The sequence below is a fragment of the Bos mutus genome, chromosome 8, assembly GCF_027580195.1.
Source record: "Bos mutus isolate GX-2022 chromosome 8, NWIPB_WYAK_1.1, whole genome shotgun sequence".
Taxonomy (NCBI): domain Eukaryota; kingdom Metazoa; phylum Chordata; class Mammalia; order Artiodactyla; family Bovidae; genus Bos; species Bos mutus.
Window position 1 is genome coordinate 82,498,253 of NC_091624.1, and position 19,477 is coordinate 82,517,729.

The 19,477-nt window shown below is 41.5% G+C and overlaps 1 long non-coding RNA gene across 2 annotated transcripts in view; it reads left to right on the plus strand.

Moving 5' to 3' along the window:
• Positions 1-18,958, plus strand: part of LOC106700556 (uncharacterized) — a 64,023-nt gene extending 45,065 nt beyond the window's left edge. The window contains exon 5 of one of the 2 annotated variants that reach the window (XR_011465175.1): positions 12,667-18,958. This is a non-coding gene — a long non-coding RNA (uncharacterized lncRNA). Of the gene's footprint in view, positions 1-11,517; positions 11,963-12,666 lie in introns of those variants that run through there. The other variant, XR_011465178.1, reaches the window with a different exon arrangement.
• Positions 18,959-19,477: the final 519 nt, after the last annotated feature.

The window sequence follows — 19,477 nt, forward strand, 5'->3', positions numbered from 1 at the left end:
AACTGTTATTTATAGAATGGATAAACAAGATCCTGTTGTATACTCGGGGAACTGTATTCAATACTCTGTGAAAAACCATAATGGACAAGAATATGAACAAGAATGCGTGGAGGGATGTGTGTGTATCTGAATCACCTTGCTGTACAGCAGAAATTAACACAACAGTGTGAAATCAACTATACTTCCATAAAATAAATTTTTTTAAAAATAGCGACCAAAATTTTGGAGGTGATTAGGTTCACTATCAACTTAGAATTACAAGGAACCATGGGGAAATTAAAACTACAGCTTTCAGAGTCCCCATTTTTATAGCCCCCTAGAAGCCTAAAATAAAAATTGGAAACACATCAAATTGAGCAAAAACAGAAGTAAACAGTCTCAAAATAAGTGTTTAGAAAGCTACTAAATAATTAAATATTACTCATTCTTGATAACCCTGGCTATGGAGAATTCAAACAAGTTTGCTTTTTTCCTAAAGCTAAAAAGAAACTCACCGCCAAAGTTGAAATACAAGGAACCGGAAAAAATCAGTGATTTGTTCCCTGATGGCAACTTTATGCCAGAGATACGAGAGTTTCTTTACACGGAATTGTTTTCTTCCTGTGGAAAACATCGATAGGAATCTAGGTGAATGGATATAATTAAGTAGTTGTGTGGCTCTAAAATGCTTCCCCCCCACATCAAATGCCCCAGCGTTTTCCCAGGAACCAGAAGAGAGGAACAGCCTTCAGAAGAGTTAGGCCCTCGAGATATTTCCAAACTGCCTGGGGGAAGGCTTGGACCAACTACAATAGGGAACCATCCTGCCTTGGACACGAGTCTAAATTGATGACCTAATACGTCTTTTCCAACTCTGACTGCCACAGTTTTATGAGCATCAAGAACTGGGCATCTGCCATAGTCAACAAACAGAGCTTCTCAAGAGCTTATACATCCCCAGAAACTCAAATACACCAAAAACCTGGGAGCACAGTCTCCCAAGGCTCGGGGTGCCACCTCTAGCTTTCCAGGTATGAAATGGAAATACTTCTCTGGTAGGATGATTCTTAAAGGAAAGGAAGTATGTATCACTCTCCCTGTTACCATGGTTTAAAAGCTCTAAGCCAGAGCAGACCCAATTGCTGAGAAACGTGAAGAATAGCTTAAGGGTCCCTCTTTCTCAGGTGGTGGTGATTCAGTCGCTAAGTTGTGTCCAATTTCTGCACGTGTAGCCCGCCAGGCTCCTCTGGCCATGGAATTTTCCAGGCAGGGATACCGAAATGGATTGCCATTTCCTCCTCTAGGGGATCTTCCTGCTCCAGGGTCTTGAACCTGCGTCACCTGCATTGGGGGTGGATCCTTTACTAACTGAGCCACCTTAGTGGCTTAGAAAGATTCCTTAGAAAGGGAATCCCTCTTTCTCAGGGCTCCCCCTCCAAAGCCCTGTACTTAATTTTGTATTTGTACTTTTGCATTCTTTTGGTGGAGTCCCCTTAATTAATAAGCTGTAGACCCTTCCCCGTCCTTACAAATGGCATCGAATCTTCACTTGATATGAGTGTGAAAATTAAACACAAAGTCCTCTTCATCTTTTATGGCTATTCTTTACCCCTGGCAAGTCACTATTGACCATGAGGCCTCTTGGTTTGAGTCTCTGGTCCTCAGTTGTCCTCTCAGCCACAACAGTGGTTCAAAATCCGACTGCTATTTAAGCTTATTCTCTTTAGCTCCTTTATGAAATAACCCTCCACTGTGGGCTAATTATTACAATGGCTTACAGACTCTAAAGGCCAGAAGGTTTTCCATGCATGGTCCTCCTTTCGGTTAAGCTGCATCACTGTTCCAACATCAGCTAAGTTTTGTTTTCTGTTCAAGTTGAAGGATGTGGACTAGGCTTCCACACTTTTCAACAGGCTCTCTTGGCTCAAGAGACCAAGCCACAGAAACATTTACTTTTTTTTTCTGATTACAAAAGTAACAGCATGTATATAATATACATCCATAAATAACTTGAAACGTTGTAATATATAGCACAGAAAGTGAAAATCTTTCCTAATCCCACACAGCTGAGAAAACCAGTTAACATTTTTTTTTCAAGGCATATATTAACATTTTATTTATTATTTTACAAAACTGGGATTGTATTCTCAACTTTGAAGCTTGCTATTTTCCACCTAGCAATATGTCTTAGACATATTTCCCTGCCAGTCTGTAAAGAGTGATCTTCCTTTTAATCTTCTTTTTAATGGCTCCATGGTATTGTATTGTGTGGCTGAACCAAACTTTGCTGAACCAATTGCCTGTTAATGCACATTTGGGCCCTTTCCAGTTTTCCCTGTAACACAGATTCTTGCAAGCATCATTTTACACTTACATCTTTGAGCAGTTGTAGGAGTATTTCTCTATGATGAATTCCCAGAGGGTGAATTATTATCAGGTCAAAGGGTATGAGCACTTCATTTTTAATAGCTATTGCCAAATTGCCCTCCAATAATTTTATACCAATTTACACCCCAAACTACACTGTAAGGAGGAGCCTGCTCCCCCCACCCCTTAGCAACACTAAAATCGGGCAATTTAGAGATGTCTGATGTGAGTTAGGAGTTAAGAGATTCAGCCTGTGGAGTTTTCTCCCTTTGTGAACCGCTAACAAAGACATCAAAAGTCTCCCCCTTTCCTTGATGAGCCCTCTGCTCTCTGAGCCAATACCCAGACAGACATCTAGCTAAGATGAGAAGCAAAAGTTCTAACACCTGATCCTTGTGCCTAGCTGGATTAGAGATGATTCGCAGTGAATGTATAAGCAAATGTGTTAGTTCTATAATGCTTAATAACTTAATCATGAAAGAAATATAAAGAGCGATCTTGACTTGGGCAGTACTGTTTTAATGTAAACAGCACATTTAATCTTACAGTATCAGAAAACTTACCTCTGCACAATTCCTGGAATTCACCCCTATGTTTAGTGGAGCAAAGTCATTTGAAGAATCTGTTCTTTAAAGGTATGTGATAAGTGACTCTGAGTCAGGCCATTTAAGAAGAGCTCCATTTGCCAACACCCAGTCTAAAGGAGCTCATTTTGAGGATTACTATGGTTTATGTGTCCAGAATTAGGGCCACTGGGCACTAGACTGGGAAGAAACTTCAGGATTTATCCAGTCAACAGATTTTGAAACTCTAGCTCTACAAAGCCTTGATGTTTCTTCTTGGAGACACAAGTTGACAGAGGAGTAAGGTGGAAGGTCTTAAAGGTTCCTGGGATTCTAACCCTAATTCCACAGGAGCCCCACTTCCATCTGCTTCATATGGTGGGCTACACAGCATGTTATCTGGAGCAAGCCAATCCCTTCCTTTCCTCATCGATAAAATAGACTTGAGAGCAGAGCATGTTAAGAGTGGTGAAGATGAAATTAAATAATACTATGCATGTAACAGGCTTCCCTGGTGGCTTAGACAGTAAAGAATTTGCCTGCAGTGCAGGAGACTTGGTTTGATCCCTAGGTTAGCCCAGTGCCCTGCACATCCCAAGAACTCAATAAATGTTTACTAATTTATTATGTATGATTTTCCTTTGAAAATGGATTCTGCTACTAAAACATACACTTTGAAACCACCCATTTATTTGTTAGTCTTTCAAACAAGGTGACTCTTTCAGATGGAGTAGTGTTAAATTTAATTTCCAAGTTCTAATCCAGTGATCCTACTCTAAGACCCCGGTCCACTTTCATGGAGACTGCTGGAGGCGCTGAGAATGATCAGCCTCCCACATACCAGGTGGTTCCACTCACGAACCAACCAGCTAAGATGACAGCTCCTCTATCTGCATTCCTATTGATTCATAGAAGAAATACCAATGTACGGAAAAAATGGTTTTCCTTGCCTTGTGGGAGAAGGTCCCTGCAGGTTCACCATGAGAAATGATCATGAAGGTTGCAAAATGTTAAAAATATTACCAAGTTGCCATCTCTTTCATGACTGTGAGGACAATGGAAAGGAGTTCTGAAAGGGACACTTAAACCTTCTAAGTTTGGCTGAAGTTTCCCTTCTTGGCCAGATGTTTTTCAAAGGAAGAACTCAGTCAACAAATGTACAGTCTTATCAAGCATTTTCTTAGGAAAGCTTGTCTTTGTGTAGGGGAAGCTTTCCTAATGAATCACAGACGTGAGGCTGGAGGGGGAGAACATTTTCCTCTTTGAATGGTCCAACACAAGACCAAAACCCAGGGAGTAAGGAGCAAAACCTTCCAAACTGTGTATCTTTTCTACCCAAGAACGCCTTCCATGCCCCTCACTGCTGCTGTGGGAGAGCCAGACGTGGGTTTGGGAGGGGCTTCTCTGTGTCAGGGCCATTTGGGGTCTGTGCTAGACTTAGAAACAAGCAGACATAAAAGCTGTAGAATTAAGGGTTGAAAACAGCATTTAATGAAACCCCTCCCTCCAGACGCTCTTGATCAAAGTCTCTCCTAAGACAACCGATCTACAGTTGCATACATAAAACTTTGGCAACACTCTGTCCTCATGGTTTTCAACAGAGGTTTTTAGACCTCTGAAACTGGGCATCGTCCCAGAATTGAGATCCAGCTGCATTACGCATACCAGAAGACACACCAGCACAGCCGAAGCCTGTGCAACCACTTTCTTTTAACCTCGCGTCTGTGAAAAATTACTTTCCAAAAAAATAAGTGAAACCCGATGTCTTCTCCGGGTGGTTATTTTTGCGCCTATGAAGTCAATAAAACTCTCCAGATTTATTAGACAGGCCTGCTGCGGGAGACAAGACCACTTCCTATTCCCCAGCAGAAATGTGTGCCATTCCTTTCTGTAACCTTCTGACCACAGATTTTCGTTTTATTCATTTCTTTTATTTTTTCCCAGAAAATTTGTCAAAACCTTCTAAGATAAGTGGCTTGGCCTGCACTAAAATCCCAAATTCTGGCATCCAAAAGTGACAAAATGAACACATTTCAGGCTCCTCTAGCTTTTCTTCTTTCCTTCCTATTTTAGAGAGACCCCCGTTTCTTTTCGTCAGAAACAGCAAGGGGTTTGGCTGTCTTTCCTTCAACCTCTCTAAACACCGAATGTAACACCTACCAAGTTACACTCCTGTGGGCACCATGGTCCCACACTCCATGATCACCATGGAATGATGACCATGATAATGACAACTGGAATCGGTTCTATTTACTGAGCCCCTACTGTATATGCTGGGGTTCTCCTGTATGGAGATTCAAAAATGTAGAGGATGATATACATTCTTCCCAGAGCTTAGCATTTACTTGGAGAAATAAACATGTAAACAAGTATAAGTCATTTAGTGGGACAGATTTCTTAATAAACATTATGGGATATAAAGACTAGAACATGGAAAGGTAATGATGGGTTTCTCAGAGGAGATGACTCTTGAGCTGTGTGTTTAAAGATGAGTTGGAGTTTATCAGATAAACTTAGGGTAAGGCACGTCATACAGAGAGGCTACCAACTGCTGAGGACCAGAGCTGTGAAATAGCATGCTACATGTGCGACCTAAGATGTTCTGTGCAATGGGAATGAAGGTCAAAATGTTGTAAACAACCCGTGTTCATGCATGAATGTGGGTAGGCTTTTTAGGAGAAGAGGAACTACTGAACAGGATAAAGATTTGGAGCAATTGTGATAGATGTTCCGCAGAGAGAGCACAAGGGGTTGAGTGCTATCCAGGAGCAAAATGAAGAGAGCCTGAACCAAGCCAGTGTGATGGTAATGAGGATGAAGATTTAAGAGTGATAGCAAAATGGAAGACGTTAAAAGGTCGTAGAATGAAGATTCCCACTCCAGGATGACTATTAAGCAGTTGTATTTCATTATTTAACAGTGAAAATTACTTCCAAAATACTTTTAATATTAAATTATTGACTCACTACATTTCTTTCTCCATCTACTTCCAAAAATGATTTGCAGTAGGAAAGAGATTGTAGCAGCAGCCAGGACCACCATGTGTGACTATGTAACCTTGGCCATCTACAAACTGATGAAGAGCATTTGTAGGGAATCATCTTTAGTTCAGTTATTCTGAATATCATTTAAAGAAATTCATACCAGCACTATCTTGACTAGTTTGAATTTTGATTATCCTCCTGTTAATATGAAACATTTATCTCAACTTAATTGGTACTTCCTTGGATGATAACTTCTAGTTCACTTACTCATATTTTCAGGGAACTGAGAGAGAAGGTGGGGCTTCCCAGGTGGCTCAGTGGTAAAGAAACTGCCTGCCAATGCAGGAGACAAGAGATATGAGTGTGGTCCCTGGGTTGGAAAGACCCTTTTGGAGAAGGAAATGTCAACCCACTCCAGTATTCTTGCCTGGAGAATCCCATGGATAGAGGAGCCTGGCGGGCTACAGTACATGGGGTCACAAAGAGCTGGACATGGCTAAGTGTGCATGCGTGCACACAAACACATGTGAGAGAGAGATAGAGAAGGTGTTCTTGGCTACACCTACTCATTTGGTTTTGGCAAAGAAGCTGAAGTGCAGCATTTGGGGAATCAGATGACTCTTAATTTGTTCCCTATGAAACTAAGACACACCTAAGCTCAGTTTTCCCAACTGTATAATGGACCAGCATTAATGTCTATCTCATAGTTTTGATGTAAAAATTAAATGAGCCAATGAATAGCAAGTACTTGGCACATAGTAAGGTGACAGGTCTTAGTACTCTCTATGCTGTGCTGGTGGAGAAGGCAATGACACCCCATTCCAGTACTCTTGCCTGGAAATCCCATAGACGGAGGAGCCTGGTAGGCTTCAGTCCATGGGGTCACTAAGAGTTGGGCACGACTGAGAGACTTCACTTTCACTTTTCACTTTCATGCATTGGAGAAGGAAATGGCAACCCACTCCAGTGTTCTTGCCTGGAGAATCCCAGGGACGGGGGAGCCTGGTGGACTGCCATCTATGGGGTCGCACAGAGTCGGACACGACTGAAGTGACTTAGCAGCAGCAGCAGCAGAGTGGGTTGCGGTTTCCTCCTCCAATAGATCTTCCCAACCCAGGGATGGAACTCATGTCTCCTCCTTTGGCAGGCAGATTCTTTACCATTAAGCCACCTGGGAAGCCTGCTTGAAATATACTCCTTATAATTTTATTGTTTTATAGAAAAGGAAACTTAAGCTCTTTGAGGGCGTTCATTTATCTTTGTATTTCCAGTCCATAGAGTAGCATCCGCCTCAAAACACCCAAGTGTCTTGCTAACAGGGATTGCATAATAACTTGTCCAAAGTCAAACATCTAGTAAAGAGCATGATTAGTATTCAGACCTATGTCTGCATAATTCCAAGGCTGGTGCTCTTTTAATAATTTCCCAGTTTTATGGTATAAAAAAGGACATGGAAGCTGACTGAAGTGCTGCTTTATACCTTTGTTTACTACTAGTTTTCAAATTATTTAATTGTCATCCTTTAGGGTTCTCAGTATGTGCTGGGCTGGCCAAAAAATTCATTCAGGTTTTTCCATAAGATGTTACAGAAAAACCCAAATGAACTTTTTAGCTAACCCAATAGTTTCCATTCATATCATTTAAAGGTTATTTCCAGAGCATTTCTACCTGGGTCAAGATCATGGTTTGTATTTTTTGCTTGAGTCCTATTTCCAGTTTTTAATGCTCTCCAGGTAAGTTTCACCTACTAGAATCTACAAGAGACACTTCAGCCTTAACATCTCCAAGCCAAAGCTCACCTACCAGCTGCCCCTCTTCCTTCTCCAAAGTTTACCCTCCAGAAACCCTGCTTTCCCTTTTGTTTTGGTAGATGACATGTTCTTCCACCCAGGCACTCCAGTTAAGATTTTAGATTCAATCTTTACCCCTCCTATTTTCCTTACTCAGCTGGTCACCAAGTTCTATTGTTTCTACCTCAAAAAAGATATTTTCAGATCTGGCTTTCACTTTTCATCTCAGCTGCTACTGTCTAATTCAGTACAGTGGTCCCTCCATACCTGTAGGGGATTGGTTGCAGCCCCTGGCCCCTGCCAGAATACTAAGCTCCAAGGATGCTCAAGACCTTTACATAAATGACATAGTATTTGCATATAACCTACACAGATCCTCACATATACTTTAGATCTAGATTGTGAAGTGAAGTCACTCAGTCGTGTCCAACTCTTTGTGACCCCATGGACTGTATATCAGGCTCCTCTGTTCATGGGATTTTTCAGGCAAGAGTGCTGGAGTGGATTGCCATTTCCTTCTCCAGGGGATCTTCCTGACACAGGAATTGAACCCGGGTCTTCCACATTGCAGGCAGACGCTTACCGTCTGAGCCACCAGGGAAGCCCGTCTCTAATTTACTTATACCTATACAATGTAAATGTTATGTAAATAGTTGTAAATACAAAGTAAAGCTGTGTAAATTGTTGCTGGCAAATTCAAGATTTGCATTTTGAAACTTTATGGAATTTCATATTTCAAATATAATCTATGGATACAGAGGGCTGACTGTATTTCACCATCTTTTGCCTGAAGAGTTTGGACAGCTTCCAAATTGACTTTCTTACCCTCAGTACTTTCACTCACCAGCCTTTTGAAGGCAAGATGATCTTTCTCTAACTTGGAACAGATCGGACACTCTCCATCTCTAAAAGCTTGGGCAGTGGCCCTCACCTTCAGTTTAAGAGGTTATACTCACTCCTGTGTAATTATTTTATTTAAAACTGAGCCCAGTCAGATTTTCCTGCCACTCTGCTCATGTGTCCTTGGCTTTAGCTCTCCTGAACCGCTTGCTCTTCCATAAATGCTGAACGCACCGTGGGACTGCCTTTCTTCCAACTGCTTCCTCTGCCCAGAATGACCTTCTCCCTTTTGGCCCTGAAAACTCCTGCTCATTCCTTAAGACTCAACCCAATATCACATCCAGGGTGAGGCTCTTTTCACATCTCCCAGCTGACTCGAGGAAAATTAATTTTCCTTTGCATTCAACAAAACACTTCCAACATTTTTATTAAAATTAGTTCTTTAGGTATTAATGATCCATGGAAACTCAAGGGCAAGGACTACTTAATTCATTGATGTAAGCTTTATCCCAACATAAGCCTAGTTAAGGTTTTATTTATTTATTTTTTTCTGTTTAAGGAAAAAGACCACATTGTTTGTTTGTTTTAATAAATGATTAATAGTGTAATTGGACTTCCCTGGGGGCTCAGCCAGTAAACAATTGACCTGCAATGCAGAAAATGTGCAGGAGACACAGGTTTGATCTGTGGGTTGGGAAGATCCTTTGGAGAAGGAAATGGCAACCCATTCCAATATTCTTGCCTGGGAAATCCCATGGACAGAGGAGCCTGGTGGGCTACAGTCCATGGGGTCACAAAGAGTCAGACATGACTGAGCGACTAACACACACACATCCATGAACAAATCTACTTTATAAATACATAACCTCCCTCCAGGCACAACTTTGCTTAATAACAGAGGTAAAGAACAGCTATGACTAGGACAGATTGGCCTCAGGATCATATGAAATAGAAATCCATTAAAGCCAGATCACTCCTAATAGTGAGGTTTCTTTCGACTTGAAGGCTTTCCTACCCTGCTATGGGCCACCCTCAACATAGGAGGTTTTAAATGTTTTATAACTTTTCTTAGAGTTCTATCCATCTCTTTGTTTAAAACAAATTTTCCTCAGTCCTTTCCAATCCACCAGAGGACCAACATTTTCTTGAAGTTATAGATTGCCTATAATCACTGAAACCTTTATCTTTTCCTCCTCTGTATGTCAACTTTGTAAATGAGTTTTTCTTTTCTGTTGTAGGAGAAAACACTAGTGTAAAGAACCATATACTAAAAATATCAAAGTTCCTGCTTCTTAGGGTATATAGTCTATAAATTCCTCTTGAAAGGTATTTAGTGGTGTATAGGATTGTTGAAATGAAAGTCAGATCTCACTGGATAAGGAGTCAGAGACTCTAGGTTCTAGTTCTAGCCTACTTGAGTCACTTGAGTGATAGTTGGGCAAGTCACTTAAAACACCAGGTTGCAAATTTGGAGCACCTAGGCCAGGCTTGGACCACAGAAGTGTGTTGCTTAACCCTTATAGTGCTTGAATGAGGTGACATTTAATTGGGAGATTCCACATAAGAATGTAGGTTTATATTTTCTCTCGAGAAATCAGATCTGGCCACAGGGGTCCAAGATTTCTACTCATTTTGTACTAGCAGAGCCCCTGAGCCCTTTAACATGGCATGGGCTCTCCAGGGCCCCCGTGACTTCATCATTTTCTACTGGCCTTTAGTCTGCTCTACACAGAGGCAAATACTGATTTCTGTTTGTCCATGCACTTGTACTCAGGGTGATATCAAAAACATTTCACTACTAAGGCATGGGACTCACCCATCAGAATGGATTACCTTTGTGCTAGGTACAACATCCCAGGGATGCCCTGCTCTCCCTAGCTGCTTGATTGTTGGGGGAGGTTCAAGAGCTCCTAGGGCAAGGGCAAGGGTGGCATCACTGAGTGGGCTGAGAGGCTGAGAGCAGTCTCCAGATGCCAAATATTATAAGGACTTTGCTGACCTCAGGAGCACATCTCCTGAATTTAAGCTCTGCTTGATCTGTTGTTTTCTCAGATAGATATATTCCTGTACCCATGTCTCTTATTGAAAGCAAGTAAATGAAAGAAAACTAGATTTTTTTAAAAAGGCAGAATGGTTTTTCTTGCCCTTGACTGACTTGTTCATTTACCAACTGGCCGCTACAGCATATGAGTTTGATTTCCTGGTACTAACCAATCTACAAACTCTTTTCCAGCCTAAGCATAAGGAACCTCTAATTTTATCCATTTTATAAATGGAGTGAAAATTTTGCAAAACATCTTGAAGAATTTTGCAAATCATTGTACAGAGTTTATATAAGGTCTAAAACACTATTTGAAATAACAAATCACCAATAAATTATCTCCATTTTCTTATTGGGCTTTTCAATTTTAAAAGTACTCTGATGTTCTTTCTTTTTTCTTTTTTTAATTTAGCCGTGGCTATTTTTCAAATGGAATTAATGACCAAAAGCTAGCCTCATTCTCTAATTACAGTAAGAGACACTAGACAGGAGTCGTTCCAGACACTGACCCATCTTGGCTCAGGGAGAGGCTCTGGGCAGTTTTACTATGTGCTGGCTTAGTACCTGGGGCCAGGAAACATCTGTTAGAACATGCGGTCCAGCGGGTGCTCTGCTTAATTATAAAATGGCATTTCAGAGTCCCTTTGAGTTGGCTGGCCTTAGCTTCTAATGCTATACGATCAAGCAAAATGCAATTCTTGACGTTCTATTAACAGAATATCCAAACTGAGTACTGCAATGCTTTAAGAAGAGTAAAAACGTTAAACTTTTGCCCTTGGGGAAAAGGTATGGGGAAAAACGAAAAAGAAGTGATTTCTAAAAGCAATTGAGAAGCTTAGATCTGAATGGGTATTCCTTCGATAGGCAATGGGGGAGCTGAGGTAGGAATGACTCACGCTTCTAGAATGAACTGTTTATACAGTGCTTCCTCCTCTTCATTCCCTGTTTGGAAGGTCAAGGACAATGACAACTGAGAAGAAAAGGGAGAACTGGAGAAGAGTGAGTGAATGCTGGGAGCATCCAGAGTCCTTCACCTTGACTGAGACGACACACTTCTGAACTGAGTTTATCAATCAGTTATGGCCCAGGACTTAGGGTTAAAATTTGGAACACATACCCTTGGGAATTCTTCCTAATGACATGAAACTCTTATTAGTCCTTATGAGAACTTACCTTCCCAGATCCTCTTATACAGTGATGGTAGAACAGAGCCTACTGTCAGCAATGTCTGCTGGAGTACCTTTTGTCTCATAGCTTGTTGTAATCACTTCCAGACCAGGGTATATTTATGATTTACATAATGTTATAGAAGAAGAGGTCTTAAGGGTTTTTTTCCTCCAAACCTTTCTGAATTATTATTTTAGACTCATTGCCAGGTTTTTTTTTTTTAAAGGAGGAAGTTGATGAACTTTTAAACATGTCATTACATGCTCTGAAATAGCAACTCTTTGTTCTTGTAGAGTTTCTTGTGGAAATTTTAGGACTGTGTGAATGAGTGTGTGTGTGTGTGTGTGTGTGTGTGTGTGTGTGTGTTTAGAAACAGGTAGAAAAGGAAATGGGTGAAAAGGAACACTTGAGGTTCACTGATAAAATTAAACACATATTGTGTGTTTCTGTTAGAAGAAAAGTTGGCAGATTTGGGAGAATCTTACAGAACATTTGGAGTAGGTTTTGGAAGGGCAGCTCTATGCTCGCTTTTCATCATGTTTCAGTAATTAGGGGTGGGAGCTGAAGGGTTAAGCCCTAAAGCAAGAAAATATCTCTAGTTCAGAAAACAAAGGGAAACTTGCATATTTCTGAAGATGACATCGGATCAGCCTGTGGATTTCAAGCAATTATGCGATATTATGATCCCCACTGAGCATGCATTAGTTGGAATACTGTTCTTTCTATTTCTCCATATCCCGGGGTTGTACACTGAAAGAGCCCTGTTCAACTTCGCATGTCAGAATTTTGAAGGAAAAATTATAGTAAAATATGTTTAAAACAGTGGGGCCTTATGTGAGTGAACACAACATTTTCCAAGGCTTTCAAAAATCCTTCTGTTAAAAATATGGTTTTTATTTTGTTTCTTTCTTATACATTTTTTTTTTTCTTTTCAGTCAAGCTTTTACCTCCCCTCCTTCCTGGAGAAAATCAGAGAGAAGTTTCCAAGGATATCCATAACACAGCCTACATTTAGGGCCTGGGGATGTACAATGGATTTGTTTTAAATGAGACACCCCACGTGGAAAATAAACAAGTGAGAAAAGTTCATCTGTGGATATAACTCTAGTTCCAACAACTGTGGTGACAGTCACACTGTCTGAGTAAATGTCCCCCAGAGGCATCTTGAGAGCAAAATGATTATTAATTGAGGTTTCTGTGAGTTGAAAGATGGGTTGTTCATAAAGGGGAGGAGCTTTTCTAGACCTCGAGAAACTGAAGACTCAGCTCCTGGGCTGTTCTAAAAGGTGAAGTGTCTTTTAAAAATGGAATTAATTAAAAACAAAATAAAACAAAAAGCAGGCACGGCATAGTATACAGATTAGGAATGATGGTGAATGAATTTGATATCTATTTTATTCCATGACATTCTTTCTCCGAAAGGAGAGAAGTAATTTGTTTGATCAGTTAGGGAAAGCATTTCGCTGTTAATGATGAGATCCTGCCGCTGGAGTGCTGGGGCTCATAGGGTGATTTCTCAAAGTCACCAGGGACCCAGGCTCTTTCTAGCTCTCTGCCCTTTCATCCTGCGGCTAAGGTGTCCCTCTAGTCATTGTATGTTCTCTCCAAGCATGAAAGAGGAAAGGGTAGAGAAAGGTAGGGTAGGAAAGGCTCTCGAAGAAAGCCACGAGAACGCCATCGGGCCAGTGGACCTGAGTGGCGTGCAGGCGGAGGCGCTGGCGAGCAGGCATGCGGAGCTGAAGGACCGGCTGCGGAGCATCGGCCAGGGCTTCGACCGGCTGCGCGCGCAGGGTCAGCCACCAGGGCTACGGCGCCGAGACTGAGTTCACGGAGCCCCGGGTGCTGGACCTCTGGGACATGGCCAAGTCAGCCAACTTCACCGAGAAGGAGCTGGAGTCCTTCCGGGAGGAGCTCAAGTTAAAGTTAAAATTGAAAAGCACAACCATTACCAGAAGCAGCTAGAAATTTCTCACCAGAAGCTGAAGCACGTGGAGAGCTTTGGGGACCAGGAGCACATCACCCGCAACAAGGAGCGCTACGCCATGCTGGAGGAGAAGACCAAGGAGCTGGGCTACAAGGTGAAGAAGCACGTGCAGGACCTGTCCAGCTGCATCTCCAGGGCCCGCCACAACGAGCTCTGAGGCCACAGCGAGCTCCGAGGCCCCGCAGCGCAGCCAGCCGCTCGGAGGAGGCGGCGGCAGCCTGGGGTTCCCGAAGAGGGCCCCAGGCCCTCAGGGCTCACTTGTCTGCCAGCAGAACCTCAGGGAAGGCGTGGAGGGGACCGGCCAGGAGGGGCCGTAGCCGGAAGGGCGGACAGACTGCCGCGGGTGCCCCGGGGCCGGGAGGAGGAGCTCCACGAGCCCGCGCCCCCTGCCTGACAGCCAGCTGCCGCCATGTCAGCTGCTCATGGAGTGCTGGCCGCCATGCTACAAGGCCACGGTTTGCGTTGAAATCCTATGACTGCCACTGGAAATGCCATGTACAGAAGTCCTTACACATACGTGACAGTATTTAATTAAACCTCGAGGTCACAGCTGTAAAAAAAAAAAAAAAAAAGAAAAGAAAGAGGAAAGGGTAAGGCAAAAAGGAAAGCCCTCCTACCCTGATTAATTCCCTTTAAGGAGCTTCCACAGAAGCACATCGGAACATTTCCACTTACAATTCAGTGGCCAAACCTTTGTCACAAGGCTGTACCTAGCTTCAAGGGAACCTAGGAGATGTGGTCTTTTAGGAAGAAACATTACTCTCCTAAATGAAATCAGGATTCTATTACGGTAATAAGGGACGAGCAGGTATTAGATGTGAAACTTGAGGTTTCTATCATACTCATATAAAGTATCCTTAATGCCAGTATAATCTAAGAATTACTGATGCTTCTGTTTGAATTATATGGTGCTTAAGGCATTAGCTTAACAACCCAATTTTGCATTGAATTGTCTCAGTGCACATGGCCAAATTGAATTCTTTTATACATCTCTGATCTGTTTCACCACTATTAGTGAAGTTTAAGCTACATAAGTTTGGGGGTACATAGCTAAGGAGCAGAAAATTCCATTACTCTTGAGCCTTCAAATTTAGCAAATAGTTTCTTGTCTAGAAATTATATTGAGAAATGATTGCATCTTCTGCAATCTTTTTCTTCCCCATACTACTGAAGCTTAAATTTCCTACATTATAAAAAGGTGAACATTTTAGAAAATTTGTGGGTTCATAATTGGAGAAAAAGAAGAAAATAGGAAGACTGGCACCAACTTGACACTATTTCCTGCATGGTTGATTATTCTGTGAATTTCTTCACTCCCCTCTTAAAATTCTACCAATTAAAGATTCACTTTGGTTCCCAGGCATCCCTTTCTAAAAATGTCGGTTTATAAAAAGAGATAAAGTTATTAGTCATTCAAAAATCAGTGCCAATTACTTTAATCAGATTGCTTTCTTATTGGCTATGATACAATTTCACTTAATGGGAGGTATTTATTTATCTAGTTTATTTATCTTGAAAAATAATATGCACTGGTGGCAAAAAATTCAATCTGAACAAATAAATATACTGTGTAAACAAGTCTCCCTTTCACCCCAGATTCCAGGATTCATTTCCTTGGTGATGGAACAATTACTAAACATTTCTTGTGAGCATCATCTAGAGACATATTCTGCATGGAGAAGCATACCTAGGTATAAACACACATATACATATGCATATATATGCAATGCAAATATATAAAAATCCTTTTGTTTTACCCAAATGATCAAATATTTGTGTATATTATTTTGTAACTTTAAATTAAAAAAAACATTATTGAAGAATATTTTTTTTAATCAGCATATATACCTAGTACATTAGAAAAACTCTGCTAAAATAGGAGTTTTTAGGAAGGGAAGTAATTCTGTATTTATGGAGCATGGAGCATTTGACTTTAATATTTTATTGTGAAATAACTGTGTCCTGGGGTCTATGAAGGAAAACGTTAAAAGAAAGGAGAAGAATGGACTGGCCTGGAATCTTAATTCCCGTGTGTGACATTGTTCCGACAGAAAATAATGTTCCAAGTTCTTAATAATTAAGTTGAATACTCATCTAATTTCCCTGGAATGGTCACCATTTATGCTTGTTGTCCTGGCATACTGTTTGACCACTTTCATTTTCAAAATGGTCCCATTTTGGATGACAATTATGTAATCACTGTTGTAATAACAAATGGACAAATTAAGTATTTAGAATCAGCTGCAAAGATTAAAAAGGCATCTGATGGTGGGGATTTGTCTACTTGGGACCCTGCTCGGCTCCTTACGAGCATTATGATCTGGGTCAGTTGTTTCACTGCTCTTTGCCTCAGCTCCCTCAGCTTTCTAAAGGGAATAGTGACTGCCTCAGAGTGGAGTTATAAATGCTCGATGCATGCCTGAGAGGGGCTCGTCACAACGTCTGCTCCATATCTGCATGTGCTCCTGCTCAGTTGTACCTGATTTTTGCGACCCTGTGGACTGTACGTAGCCCACGAGGTTCCTCTGTCCATGGGATTTCCCAGGCAAGTGGGTTGCCATGTCCTACTCCAGGGTATATTCCTGACCCAGGTATCAAACCCACGCCTCCTGCATTGGCAGGTAGATTCTTTTACCACTGACCACCTGGGAAGCCCCACTCATATGTAGGGTTCAATAAATATTACTTATTATTTTCACAATTTTCCTCCCTTTGCCTGCTAGACCACTTCATTCTTACATTGTATAAAACTATGAACTGAGATTCATTTAAAGGAGCAGTCATCATCTTCTAATGATGGGCTGTGGTAAAGACATTTAAGAAGAAAAAAATAGACAAATACAAGACAGTGACTGTTGATTGGAGGGACCCATCACTCCCACCCATCCACAGCCCTACAGAAGAGGGACATCAGAGTGTGGTTTGAAGGTAGAGCAGCACTTTGAACTTCAGACTTGATTTGATTTTGGCTTTGATATTAAATGTTTTTCATTTTAATAGCATTAGAAAAGGATGTGTGCATTTTCTCTAGCAAAGAGGAGATATATTTGAAATGAAGGGGAGACACTATTGTAGCCACTTGTATTTCACAAGCAGAGCTGTATTTTCTGTTGAAGGAACTACTTCAGAAAGAGGGCTCAGGAGAACTTATAATCAGTCATACAAGGTGGTACATCTTAACATCATGTGTAACTTTCCATATATTTACTATTTCCCCCCAATGCATCCCTTAATGGATCTCCTTCTGGCAGAAGCTACATATCAAGCAATGAATGCTGACTATTTTTCAGACAACCTGGAAACCCCTGAGGACTTTTCAGTTCAGTTCAGTTCAGGTGCTCAGATGTGTCTGACTCTTTGCAACCCCATGGACTGCAGCATGCCAGGCCTCCCTGTCCATCACCAATTCTCGGAGCCTACTCAAACTCATGTCCATTGAGTCAGTGATGCCATCCAACCATCTTATCCTCTGTCATTCCCTTCTCCTCCTGCCTTCAATATTTCCCAGCATTAGGGTCTTTTCTAAGAGTCAGTTCTTTGCATCAGATGGCCAAAGTATTGGAGTTTCAGCTTCAACATCAGTCCTTCCAATGAATATTCAGGACTGATTTCCTTTGGGATGGACTGGTTGGATCTCCTTGCTGTCCAAGGGACTCTCAAGAGTCTTCTACAACATGACAGTTCAAAAGCATCAATTCTTTGGCACTCAGGTTATAGTCCAGCTCTCACATCCATACATGACTACCAGAAAAACCACAGCCTTGACTAAACAGATCTTTGTTGGCAAAGTAATGTCTCTGCTTTTGAATATGCTGTCTAGGTTGGTCATAACTTTTCTTCCAAGGAGTAAGCGTCTTTTAATTTCATGGCTGCAATCACCATCTGCAGTGATTTTGGAGCCCAGAAAAATAAAGTCTGACACTGTTTCCACTATTTCCCCATCTATTTCCCATGAAGTGATGGGACCTGATGCCATGATCTTCATTTTCTGAATATTGAGCTTTAAGCCAACTTTTTCACTCCCCTCTTTCACTTTCATCAAGAGGCTCTTTAGTTCTTCAATTTCTGCCATAAGGGTAGTGTCATCTGCATATCTGAGGTTATTGATATTTCTCCCAGCAATCTTGATTCCAGTTTGTGCTTCATCCAATCCAGCATTTCTTATGATGTACTCTGCATATAAGTTAAATAAGCAGGGTGATGGTATACAGCCTTGACATACTCCTTTTCCTATTTGGAACTAGTCTGTTGTTCCATGTCCAGTTCTAACTATTGCTTCCTGACATGCATACAGATTTCTCAAGAGGCCAGTCAGGTGGTCTGGTATTCCCATCTCTTTCAGAATTTTCCAGTTTGTTGTTATCCACACAGTCAAAGGCTTTGGCATAGTCAATAAAGCAGAAATAGATGTTTTTCTGAAACTCTTTTGCTTTTTTGATGATCCAATGGATGTTGGCATTTTGATCTCTGGTTCCACTGCCTTTTCTATAACCAGCTTGAACATCTGGAAGTTCACGGTTCACGCATTGTTGAAGCCTGGCTTGGAGAATTTTGAGCATTACTTTACTAGCATGTGAGATGAGTGCAATTGTGTGGTAGTCTGAGCATTCTTTGGCATTGCCCTTCTTTGGGAAAAAGGCCTTTTGGGGAAGGTCCCTGGTGGCTCAGAGTGTAAAGTATTTGCCTGAAAAGCAGGAGACCTGGGCTCAGTCCCTGGGTTGGGAAAATCCCCTGGAGAAGGTGAAGGAGGAAACAGACAGAACAGGCTCTATCTTGAAAGCAGGACTCCATCTTGGGCTGGACTGTGGGCTTTGAGCTACATGCCCAGTATCTGTGGAAACGACATATCAACTGGAAAACCAGACCCCCTGGATGGAAGAGCCCCAGGGCTCATACCTAGACTCTGTTGCCTAAAAGAATACCCTAATTATCTGTGTAATCGAATAGAATCAAAAATTCTATTATCCTTATTGGGGTATGACCACAGGCCTATTGATAATTGTCCACTGTTAACTACCTAGGCTTAAAGCATATGAATCACGGGTTGACTTTGATTGTATCTTTCTTTTCCTTTGTTCAGACTAGTTTTAGGGGATTTGGTGAGGTGGGTTTGGGCACGTACACTTAGGGTATATAAGGTTTTCAGAAAAACTGGTCAGGGTCTTTGGCTAAGAGGAGACTGCCTTGGGCCCGCCGGTGTAATAAACTGCACTCCACTATCTGCACTGTCCTTCTGAGTGAGTTTGTTTCCCAGAACGCATGGCTACAACAAAGGAAATGGCAACCCACTCCAGTATTCTCAGTACAGAGAATCACATGAACAGCGGAGCCTCGTGGGCTACAGTCCATAGGGTCACAGAGAGTTGGACACTACTGAGTGACTAACGCTTTTGAAGGAACTTTGACTCAGAATGGGAGTGGGAGTAGGAGGCGGGAGCTATTCAAGGAGAAGGAACAGGTATTTTCCCTTCATATTCATTTTCTTAAAATTGAATTAGATTTCTATGAAAAGCCGTTTTGTAGAATAACAACCTCCTTATGGTTTTACCAGCTGAGACATAAAAGGCTATTTGTGGTGAACTGTTAAGTTCTCAATGCAGGTGGAAATCCCCTACTTGCTAGTTATTTGAATGATAATGAGAATAATATTTTACATGAACCTGACCCTTTTAACCAGGGATCTTAAATTCCGTAGGTCATTGTGGTATATCATCATTTTGACTCTGGGTGAGAAGGTTGCCTGAGAGCTTGGTTAAATTTCA